Genomic DNA, 12,368 nt, shown 5'->3' on the forward strand with positions numbered 1-12,368 from the left:
CAGAGAGGGAGACAGAGAGAGAGGAGGAAGCAGGCTCCCCACTGAGCAGAGAGCCGGATTGGGGGCTGGATGCAGGGTTGGATCCCAGGATCCTGGGATAATGACCTGAGCCAAAGCTTTAACCCACTGAGCCACCCAGGCCCCCCTTGACTTAAGGTTTTAATTAAAATTTCCATTTCCTACTGTCCAAAGTTGTTCTTGCGAACTAGTTGAAATAGGTTGTAATTTTGCATTTAGAGCAATGGGCCTAAAATAGTTCATGGACTGAAACTTTCCATTTGAAATATTTAAAAATATGTTGGCAGCCCCCCCCCCCCACAAGGGGAGCAAGAGTTTTTTTTTTTTTTTTTTACAGATGCACACAGCATTTTTGGCAACAAAAATTACATCCATACGGAAATAATCCAAATGTATTTTAAAATGCAAGAGTTATGTATAGTATACGTCTCTTCTATATTTTTATCTTCATTTGTTCATTAAAGCAGCTTTAAAGGATTTTATGGTACTTTTTTTTTTCAATGCTGCCACATAACATGCTAGTGTTACCCAGTTGCTACAGAGGTTAGTAAATATCTTGAAAAAAAAAATTCATCTTTAAGTTGATAGCATTCATAGGGCACAGAAGATTTTCATGGTCTTTTCCCATCTTAATAAAATACATTGTAAGTAAAAGTTTCAATTTATTTGCTGTAATGGTTTGTGGATAAAACACGAGTTAATTTCCCCTGTGGTACTGCCTTTGTAATCTTAACTCAGAACCTGCCCCCCACTCCCTTTATTCATGTCAAAATGATTAATCAGAGGTTATGGAGTTTTCCATAAAATATGTTCTTTTTAACTTTTTGTTTTTAAATACTTTCAAATTTACCAAAAAGTTGCAAAAATAATAGAACTCCATACCCTTTGTTCAGATTCCCCAAACTGTTAATATTTTGCCACATGTGTACTCTCCAGTTCAAATTAAATATTTCTGTCCACATTTAGACAGTTTCCCCGAACTTCTTTAGCTTTTTTTGATTTGGAGCACCTGCCTTTGGTCTTTCACAACACTGCCCCGCCCCCACTTTTTAAAAATACAGTCCATGGGACGCCTGGGTGGCTCAGTTGGTTGGACGACTGCCTTCGGCTCAGGGCGTGATCCTGGAGTCCCGGGATCGAGTCCCACATCAGGCTCCCAGCTCCATGGGGAGTCTGCTTCGCTCTCTGACCTTCTCCTTGCTCATGCTCTCTCTCACTGTCTCTCTCTCAAATAAATAAATAAAATCTTTAAAAAAAAAATAAAAATACAGTCCAATTATTTTATGGAATGCTACTTAATTTGGGCTTGTCTGATGCTGGTCATGATTAGATTCAGATTACATTACATTTTCCTGGCTAGAATACTGCATAAATTATGTGGTGTTCCCAGATATCTCACCTGTAGTCACCCTATGTTACTTAGCCCCTGGTTGGTAATGCTAATTTTGATCGGATGGTCAAGGTGTTATCCAATTTCTCCATTGTAGAGCTGCTATTTTTTCCCCTTGCCGCTAATCTGTGGAGAGATACCCTGAGATCTTGCAAATTATCCTGCTCTTTATCAAACTTTCACATCTAGAATTAGCATCCGTAAGTGATCCCTGTCTGAAACAGTCTACTCTGGTGGCTATGAAATGGTAATTTTACAATCCTGCTTCTCCAAATACAACTATTGGTCGACACAGGATATGGAAGAGATTTCTCTTCTTTCCATTTATTACTAGTAAGGACTCAGATTCTTACTGTGTTCAGTTGGTTATGGTTCATTGCTATCCTTATTACAATTTTTTTAATTAATGGATTTTACTTATTAGGGCAGTTTTACATTTACAGCTAGACTGAACAGAAAGTATACATAGTTTTCAGATACTCCCTTTCGGTCCTACCCCCACAGTCTCTCCAATTTCCCTGTTGTTAACATCTTGTATTTGTATGGTATACTTGTTACAATCGATGATTCCATACTGGTACATTATTATTACCTAAAGTCCACAGGTTACATTAGGGTTCACTTTTTTGGTAGTCTGGGTCTATGGGTTTTTCTAAATGACAATGTCCCTTATTCACCACTACAATATCCTACAGTTTTGCTGCTTTCAAAATCCCCCTTAATGCGCAAATCATTCTAGTTTGGGCCAGTGAGAGTTATTTCAAGCTGGTTCTTGTTCCTTCTGATATATCATATCTTTTTTTTTTTTTTTTTTTAGCATTTCTAGCATAAGATGTTCTAGGGTCATCTTAGACTTTTCTTGCCTCAGCCTTGAAATCAGCCATTTCTCCAAGGGGCCTTGGCTTCTTTTAGTGGGAAATAGTATTTAGTAACAAACATCTGGGCACTAAAACTTTTTGTTTTAATTAAAGCAGTAAGTTAGTGTTGCATGTGTATCTTTGTCTCTCTCTTGGTTGACTAACAAAGTCATTCCTTGTGTATTTCATATTAGAAAAGCGCTTGTTAGGAACAGCTGCCTTTGTATCTCGTTGCCTTGGAGTTTTATGGCAAACTTCCCCCATCAGGAAGGTTAACTCATTTCTTCAAATCTACAACCACATTTTCTATAACCTAATAGCATTTGCTGACAAAGGAATATGCTTAGTTTATCATCACACAGGGGCAAGCAGAACAAATATTTCCCTACGATATGTGGTGTCAGAACCCCTCCTGCTTCTGTAAGCAACTCCTCTCTAGGGATGGCTTTCCACTGATTATCCTTCCCTTCCCCCACGACTTCATCTTCTCTCTTTGGTTCCTTTTCATCAACAATGAAATACCCTCAAGTCTCTCCTGTCTTAAAAAGGCATAGCCATTACTCTGTCCAGAAGTGGTCCTTTGTCCTACCACTCACAACCAGATTTAACTACATTCATCCATACCTATCTGTATTTCTTCACTGCCCGTGTTTTTCCCAGCCCACTGAGTCTGGCTCTCAGTCCCTCCCGTTGATTGGGCTTACCCCATTCTCACCAAGATCACCAGCTAATTTCTAGGATTCAGACCCATTAGATTCTGTAGCCTTTGTCATACTTGACATCTCAGAATCATTTAGTATATTTCATTCCCTGTTCCTACCCCCTTTAAAAAACGGTTTTATTTATTTATTTTAGAGAGGAGAGAGAGTGAAAGCGTGACCTGGGCATAGAGAGGGAATGAGAATATGAAGCGGACTCCTTGGTGAGGGCAGAGTGGGACATGGGGCTAGATCCCATGACTGCGAGATCACCACCTGGGGCAAAACAAAGAGTCAGTTGCTTAACCAACTGAGCCACCCAGGCACTGCCCACCCTCATTCTCTTCTTCTTGGGGTCTCATGATTTCTGTCATTTCCCTTTCCTTCTTCCCCTCTGGCCGTTCTTCTCAACCTCCATTCCAAACCCACGCCACTGCTTGCCACTGAAATATTGGTGTCACTTCCCACTTTGTCCTACCCCCTTTCTTCTCACTTTAAGTGATATCCCTTCATGATCTCCTCCCCTGTATGAGTTCATTAGCTATCATTTTTGCTGGTGGCTCCCCAAATTGTGTTTGACCTAGATCTGACATCTAACATCCAGATTTTACATCCACCAATGTGCTGGAAATATTCCCCAATTATTTTGCTCCCCACGTGAGGAGTCCAGTTCCAGGGCAAAATACTATGTGTGATCTGTCAGCCCTGACCACAAGCAGTTCCAAAGCTTTGCCTGGCAGGTGTCACCGGGGAAACTGCCCTCCCCACCCCAGACTTGGTGCACAGCTGCTGATTGGTGCACAGCTCCTCCCTGGAGCTTTCCAGGTCTAATGGGAAATTGGATCTCGGTACACGGAAGGTGGGGAGAGATCCACGAAAGGGACAGACCACCCCTGATTGGTAGGTAGCAGTTTTAATAACCAAAGGGAATTTATACATGAGGCTTGTCTCAGGAGGAAGCAGGACGAATGGATACCCGCACCCACCCTAACATAAAATCTTAAAAGCGGATATAGAAGCCCTAATCGGGTCCAGCCATGTACACCATGCAGGTGTTCTCAACACCGCATCCCCATCTCAAGGCTGTGTCCTTGGAGCAGCCTCTGGGCGTGGGAAAGGCAAGCAAAACTCACATTCCAAGGACAGGGGAGGGGTAATGAGCCTCTGAGTGCCCAGGGGCAGTTCTCAGGACAGTTTTCTACAGGGAGCTGTAGACAAAAAGCTTAGGTTGCCCCAGGCCAGCCACACTCATAGGCATCTCTGTGTTCCCCACACCTCCGGCCTGACACCCTTTTCTCCACCTTGACTCCCTGCCTTTGCACTCCTAGTCCTTCTCCCTCGCCACACCCTGCTTTTGTTCAGGAGCCTTTGTTTGGGGATCCCTGTCGGTGAGACAGTTCTCCCCATCTGCTTCACCTATCAGACTTCTCTGAGCAGTTCCAGTTGGGGTGGGGGGACCCTGGGGAGCCCGTGCCTCTTTTGCTTGGCCCCGGGGCCATAAATGAATCAAGGCTTTGCGTTTTCTTTTCAGCTGGGCTCGTGTCCTAGTGGGCTACCTGGACACTCAGAGGGCCCTTCCCATTGGGAAGCCTGTGGTCTCTCTTTGGCTGAAGGAAATGGAGTTTGTGAGTATTTTGGATCTGTGGATTTATGGTTTTCATCAAATTCAGAACATTTTTTACCATGACTTCTTCAAATAATTTTTTCTTCTGTGCCTTCTCTTTGTTCTCTTTCCAACATAACACATAGGTTATGTTGATACTCTGGTGTGGCTCACTGGTATCTTTTTTGTTTCTTTTCAGTCTTTTTTCTCTCGAACCTTCATTTTGCACAATTTCTATTGTTATGTTGTTAAGTCCACTGACATTTTCCTCTGCCATGTCTAATCTCTGTTAACCCTATTTCAGTATATTTTCCATCTCAGACATTGTGTTTTTCATGTTTGATTTGGGTTGTCTTTGTTTTTGTTTTAATATACCTTTCGTGTCTCTCCTTAACATACTAACGCTTTCCTCTACCTTCTGGAACATATAAAATATGGTTTTAATAACTGTTTTAATGTTCTGGTTTGCTAATTCTACTTACTGTTTGTATTGATCTATTTTCCTTCTCTTTACAGGTTCTGTTTTCCTGCCTCTCTGAGTGCCTGGTGATTTTTGATTGGAGACAGACACTAAATTTTACGTTATTGGATACTAGGAATTTCTGTATTCCTATAAATATGCTTGAGTTTTGTTCTGGGATGTAGTTAGGTCACTTAGAAAGAGTTTTGTCCTTTGGAGGCTTGTTCTGTTAGGTGATCCCAGAGAGGGGCTTAACATGGGGCTAAATTTGCCCCACTGATATACTCCTGAGTACTCTTCCCGATGCCTCATGAATGATGAGGTTTTCCACTCTGGCTGGTAAACTATTCCCTGCTTTGTATGAGCCCTAGGGGTTGATCCTTTGTTTTTTGGGGGAGTAGCTCTTTCTCTAGCTTCAAGTTTCTTCACAACACATGCTTGAATCAGTACTTAGTGAAATACTTAAGAGAGACCCTTCATAGACTTCCAGATTTTTCTCTGGAACAGCATTCTCCTCTTCCTGTTAGATCCAACTGCCTCAGCTGTCTTGGGCTCCTGGTGACATATCTTCAATTCACAGGGCTTTGGGTTCCTCCTCTCTGTGCTGAGGGCTGGAAATCATCTCCAGGAAGTCAGCTTGGGTATTTACAGGGCTTACTTGTTTATTTTTCTTCTCTCAGGAAGTACTGTCCTGAACTATCTAATGTCTAACATCTATCTATCTAAAATATATTTTGTCTTTTGTTTATTAGTTGTTTAAGGCAGGAAAGTCAATCTGGTCTGTGTTATTCCATGACAGCCAGAAATAGAAGCCCCAATATCATGCTGTTTTTTAGATACTTTCTCCTTTCCATTTTTTGTGCTTTTTCCTTATTAGTAAAAAGTTGTACTTCCAGGATTTACCCTTGATGTCTCTTAATCTGTTCTCTCTAGTTTTTATCTCTTTGTATATTTTACTCTTGGTTCTGAGGGATTTACTTGACCTCTAGTGAAATTCTTATTTCTGCAAGTACATGCTTAATTTTCAAAAGCACTTTCTTATTCTTACCCTGTCAGGGTACTGGGTGGCTCAGTGGGTTGGGCCTCTGCCTTCAGGTCAGGTCATGATCTCGGGGTCTTGGGATTGAGTCCCGCATTGGGCTCTCTGCCTGGCAGGGATCCTGCTTCCCCTCTCTCTCTGCCTACTTGTGATCTTTCTCTCTCTCGCTATCATAAATAAATAAAAATCTTAAAAAAAAATAGCACCCTGTCTTTGTTTTATGGATGCTCTAATATGTCAAATCTTTTAAGTCTTTGGGTTTTTATGACATTCTCATCTTTCCAACATTTTATTTCTTCAAGAGGCAATTTGCTCTGTTTGCTTGTTTTTGTCTTTCTCCCTTATGTTGCTTGTTTCTCTCATTGTCTGGTAATCTTTAGGTGTCCATTTATATTTAAAAGGTCAAAGCTATTTTTCTTTTCCTTCAAGAGGCATAAAAAATGGTTCTTGGGCACCATAACTAATGTCTTACTAGTAGGATAAGTTGTTGTGCACTAGAGGCAATACAAGTTTGTGAACCCACAATAGTGGGCTCTTCTCAGTACAAAGGCTGAGACCACAGAACTGTGAGCTTGAGGCAAAAGGGAAACAGTGGTGAGCCACAGGCACCCATCTGTTTCTTACCTCATTTTGATCACTTTCAAGGGTTATTTGTTGCTTTGGGAATGAACCCAAATAAAACTCCATCCTAAGCAGGGACCAAGTCCTCATTGTCCACTTTTCGGACCTGGAGCAGACTTGCATATAGTAATGCTTGTGTGGCCAGTCCATGACACCTGGCATCCTCTTTACTCATTTGGGTCCAGCCGCCTGCATTTTCAGTGGCAAGCACCTGCACCTCTTTTTGGGCCAGAAGTTCTTAGAAATGATGGGTAGGTGTATAAATATCCTAGCTCCCTGCCCCTTGGCCAGTATATTTCTACTTTTATTTTTAAAAATATTTTATTTATTTACTTGTTTATTTATTTAGCTTGTGTGTATGCAAATGGGGGATGGAGGGAGAGGGAGAGGGAGAGAAGATCTCAAGCAGACTCCGTGCTGAGCGTGAAGAGCAATGCCGGGCTCGATCTCACGACTCTGAGATCATGACCTGAGCCAAAATGAAGAGTCAGACACTGAACTGACTGAGCCACCCAGGTGCCCCTGGCCAGTATATTTCTGGGGAATGTGCTCTACACCATTTCCTTGAGCTTTTCCATGGGATTAAGGTTTACTCTCCCACTTTGATACTGACTTGTTGGAAGTTTTCCCTTCCATGTATCACTTCCCTGTGCTTTGGCGCTGTCCTACACCTCCCAGAAAAACTACATGCCCACAGTTGTCGTCCCAGGATCTTCTTGGGGGGAGATCCAATGAAGATCAGTGATAGTCCAGGCCAAAGGTCGACACCCTTCCCATATCTCCTTACACCAAAAGCCCAACACTTTTCTCTCTGAAAGTTCAATAGAGAGATTGATAAAGAGGAGCAAATTCCCACTTCTGTGCTTCTCAGAATGTGTTCGATCCTGTTATGGCAGGAAAAATTCAGACCCCCAGAATGTGGCAGAGTTGTTTCTTACTTAGACTGTTAAACCACAGTGAATGCAAATCTGCAAGACTAGTTGAAATGTAGGCTCCAGCTGTCACAAAGAATCTCTTCTGCTGATGTTGGGGTTTCATATCTGTTCATCTCTACCAAAATAAGGTAATTTTTTTTTTTTTTTTGCTCCTGCAAAAATCGAAAGCACAATAACCCAGAAATCTGTAGATTTTATACTCAATTAACAACTTGGGTATATTTTCAGGCAGTGATTCTGACACTGGTGTGCATCAAGATCACCTGAGGGCTTGTTAGATTAAACCCCAGTCCTCACCCGTAGCGTCCCTGATCCACTTGGTCTAAGTGGCACCAGAGTTTGCATTTCTAGTAAGTTTCTGGGCAACTGCTATTGTCCAGGGAGAACACTTTAAGAACACCTGCTTCAAGGGGCTGATGTTCTTCTCCCTCCTAGCTTAGATGATTATATCTTATAGTCTGTTCCTTTTGTAGACTCTTCTAATACGATCTAGGTAGTTTTCCATATAATCGTATTGCCGCTAGTTGAGTCAAGGTCTTTAATTAGTGATGAAAGGATATTTAGAGTTTTCTACTTATACAGGCATCCTTGGGCTGGCATATTCTACACAAGCAGTTCTTTTAACCTTGTAAAACATTAGCCTGATTCATCTAATTTTTTATTTTTAATTTTGCTGTGGAGCCATTTTCATATCTGCTCTGGGTTTCAGCAGCGGCCTTACTCTTGTCTTAGCGAAAGGATCCCATCTTCTTGTCATCTATAAGACTCCTGGCCCTGGTTTGGGAGGCAGGGAAGGGGTAAGGTAGGAGGTGGGCTGAGGCGAGGAGGAAGAGAAAGAAAGGGGTAGGGAGGGCAGCCAGGGTTCCCATATTCCTGGACAAATGCACACCCCTGTTTCCAGCAGAGAGGCATGGAGGGCTGGGGGAGAAGAGGAGCCCTAGCTCTCCGCATCCCCAGACCACATCCCCAGTCCCCATGAAGGATCCAGTGCTGGAAGCTGGCTGCAGGTAAACAGAGGAATCCTGGGAATCCAGACAAAACCCCAAAGCCAAGACCTTTTTTTTTTTTTTAAAGGAAAAGTCTTCTTTGCTGTTCACAGGGAGCAATAAAACCCTTTGGTTTTATTCCTTATAGAAGAACAAACTGTCCCTCTCGCCCTCCCTTGTCTGTATTCACAGAGATGTAAACAGCTAGACAACTTCCCCCATGGGGTTTGGGGTCCCACCGGTCCTGGTCCCGGTGCCTGTCAGCCGCTGTCTTCCTGCTTTCATTCTTCTGCCCCCTCGGTCGCGCTGCCAGGCAAGCCTTCTCCCATCTATCTGCTGGAACCTTCTGGACTGTGCATCCCACGTCTATTTGATGATTACCTTGAATTCAGCCATCTCACACCCAAAAAGCTTCAGCACGTGGGGCCGCTCTGGGTGCAGCGCGTCGCCCTCCTTGCATATCTCCTGGTCAGACAGCAGCGTTACCAGGTCTCTCTTGAGGACAGTGGGCAGCCCGGGCTGTCTCTGCTGTGACTCCGTGGTGGGGGCAGGCGTGCTGCCCCAGGAGCCCTGGGGGGCCAGGCTCATGGTGAAAGTTGCTTGGTTTCCTGCACCCGTGAAGTCCATTTCCATGTGTATGTGAACCACCCGTTCACTTCCTCCTTGGTGTGTTTGGTGGACAGGAGACTGAACCTCCCCCCTCCACTTCTCGCGGACCTGACACAGGTTGTCTTTGTACTTGTCAGATGGGCTTCCACCCGAGGCCACTGTCATCGAGCTGTGTTCCCCAAAGAACACCCAGCTGTGCTTCTAGGCAATCCAGATGTCTTCCCACATGGGAGCCATCGAGAAGACGAAAAGGTACCTGGACGTGTCCACACATCCCCCAAGCGCTTCTGTCAGGTTCTGTTCCGGTTCTAAGCCTTTCTTAGGAGTTCTGGTTAAGGAAACATTCTTGTCACGCTTGGATTAGGGCATTGCCCTGCAGGCAGATGTGGCGGAAGGTGTCTACCTCACTTAATTTAATTTAATTTAAACATTTTTAAAGATTTTAAGTAATCTCTACACCCAATGTGGGGCTCGAACTTACAACCCCAAGATTAAGAGTCGTGTGCTCTCTACTGACTGAGCCAGCAAGTGCCCCTTAATTTAATTTAATTTAAAGTTTTGTATTGCTTCCCTCCCCCACTTAATTTTAATGTGGACAAGCAATCTCATTCTTTTTAGTTAGCATATCTAAATGTATTGCAAATACAGTGCAGATTCTGTGGAAATTTATAAGTTTTCTAGTCTTTTGGGACACTTTTTACATACATAAAGTGACAGGCTTTGAAGGAAAATTTCTGCTCTCTTCCTTAATTACATTTGCATCCTATTTCCCAGAACAAGGAAGGAGGTGCCCTGAGGAGTTTCTGGGAAGTTCTGTGGGTACTGATGCCAGGCAGGGGCAGAGAGAAGAAAAGATGTCAGCTGGGGGACCAGCTGTGGAGAGCAAGGAGGGCCACCAGCAAAATTCAACTGCATGGTAGAGACCTGGAGGGTCCAGGACCTGGGCACATCAGAGAGGAGGAGCAGGGCAGCAGGAGCAAGGCAGCTTGGGGGACAGAGGGCTGGAGAGAAAAGGGGCAAGGGGAGGCAAAAAGCACACCCTAAGTTGGAAGGAACAAAGCAAAAGTTGTCTCCTAATCATGAAATATGCCCCAGTTTTATGAAATAGGAAACACTGTGGCATCCAGTTGTTACTTTGAAGAGTGAGATATAAAAAAGAAGTTTAGAGCTTAATTTATATAAAACATCGTTAGGCGGGTGGGGTAAGTTCATTATAGCTTGTACCACAGGGGCCATTTTTCCTGTATCTCCTGTTATCAATCTCCTCAGGTTCATCATAGGGAAGAAGAAGGAGGAGGAGTAGGAGGAGGAGGAGAAGAGGGAGAAGGAGGAGAAACATAGGGCTTTGTGGAGAAATGTTATTTATTTATATATTTACATATTTATTTTAGAGAGAGCGAGCACACTGAGGAGAATGTGTGTGAGCAGGGCAGGGGGGTGCGTGGGGCAGAGGGAGAGGGAGAGCGAGAATCCCAAACAAGTTCTACACTGAGCATGGGGAAAGGGAGAAGCAGATTCCCTGCTGAGTGGGGAGCCTGATGGAGCTCGGGCCCATGACCCTGAGATCATGACCTGAGCCCAAATCAAGAACCAGATGCTTAACTGACTGAGCCACCCGGGTGCCCAGAGGTATAATTTATTTGATGACAAATACACAACAAGTTATGTTTGTCCTTGGAATTGCTCTATACACTGTAAATGAACACACTTGTGATACCTCCCCAATCTAGGCAATCCATGCCACCGCACCAGTGTGTATTTAAAATTGCTATTACTATGAGGATCTTTTGCGAGTCAGAAAGCACTAGCTTCTAGCCTCAGCTTTATCTTTACAAACCTGCTCGAAAGGACATTGCCTGGAATCACCCAAATGTCCCTTGGTGGATGAATGGATGCACAAAATGCGATGTGTGTGTGTGTGTGTGTGTGTGTGTGTGTGTTATTCAGCCACAAAAAGGCATGAAGTTCCGAAATATGCTACAATGTAGATGAACCTCTGAAACTTTAGGTGAAGTCAAAGAAGCCAGGCGTAAAAGGTCACAGATATGATTCCATTCATATGAACTACGGAGAAAAAGTCAATCCATAGAGACAGAAGGTAGATAGTGGTCTCTAGGGACTGGGGTGGGGGATGGGAGTGATTACATAATGCATTCTGGTTTTCTTTTGGGGTGATGAAAATGGTGGTACTTGAAATAGGTTGTACAACACGGCGAATGTACTAAATGCCACTGAACTGTGCACTTTAAAACGGTTAATTTTATGTCATGTGAATTTCACCTCAGTTAAAAAAAAGAGAGAGAGACTATTGCCTGCGGCCCATCAACCTCCCTCTCCCAGAGCACCTGGGGGTGAATTTCGCAGATGCTTCTTCCAGCACCTCCAACCTCAGAGCAGAGGAAGGAAGCCTGACTCATGTAATTAGAGCCCTAATAGGGCAGACAGTCTCTGGTTTGCTGTCCCTTCTGCTGTTCCCTTGCAGTGTGCTCAAAAACTCTCTCCTTTTTCAACATTTCCTTAGCGATTTGGGGTCTCTTCTGGTTCCATACAAATTTCTGAATTATTTGCTCCAGCTCTTTGAAAAATACCGAAGGAATTTTGACCAGAATGGCATTAAAAGTATAGATTGCTCTAGGCAGTATAGACATTTTAACAATGTTTATTCTTCCGATCCAAGAGCATGGAATGGTCTTCCATCTTTTTGTGTCTTCTTCAATTTCTTTCATGAGTGTTCTGTAGTTCCTCGAGGACAGATCCTTTACCTCTTTGGTTAGGTTTATTCCCAGGTATCTCATGGTTCTTGGCGTTATAGTAAATGGAATCGATTCTCTAATTTCCCTTTCTGTATTTTCATTGTTAGTGTATAAGAAAGCCACTGATTTCTGTACATTGACTTTGCATCCTGCCACGTTGCTGAATTGCTGTATGAGTTCTAGTAGTTTGGGGGTGGAGTCTTTTGGGTTTTCCATATAAAGAATCATGTCATCTGCGAAGAGAGAGAGTTTGACTTCTTCATTGCCAATTTGGATACCTTTTATTTCTCTTTGCTGTCTGATTGCTGTTTCTAGGACTTCTAATACTATGTTGAACAAGAGTGGTGAGAGTGGGCATCCTTGTCGTGTTCCTGATCTCAACGGGAAGGCTGCAAGCTT

The 12,368-nt window shown here is 43.4% G+C and overlaps 1 pseudogene; it reads right to left on the bottom strand.

The window, feature by feature from the left end:
• Nucleotides 1-8,867: 8,867 nt before the first annotated feature.
• On the bottom strand, nt 8,868-9,585 carry LOC122910306 (annotated as a pseudogene).
• Nucleotides 9,586-12,368: the final 2,783 nt, after the last annotated feature.

The sequence above is a fragment of the Neovison vison genome, chromosome 6, assembly GCF_020171115.1.
Source record: "Neovison vison isolate M4711 chromosome 6, ASM_NN_V1, whole genome shotgun sequence".
Taxonomy (NCBI): domain Eukaryota; kingdom Metazoa; phylum Chordata; class Mammalia; order Carnivora; family Mustelidae; genus Neogale; species Neogale vison.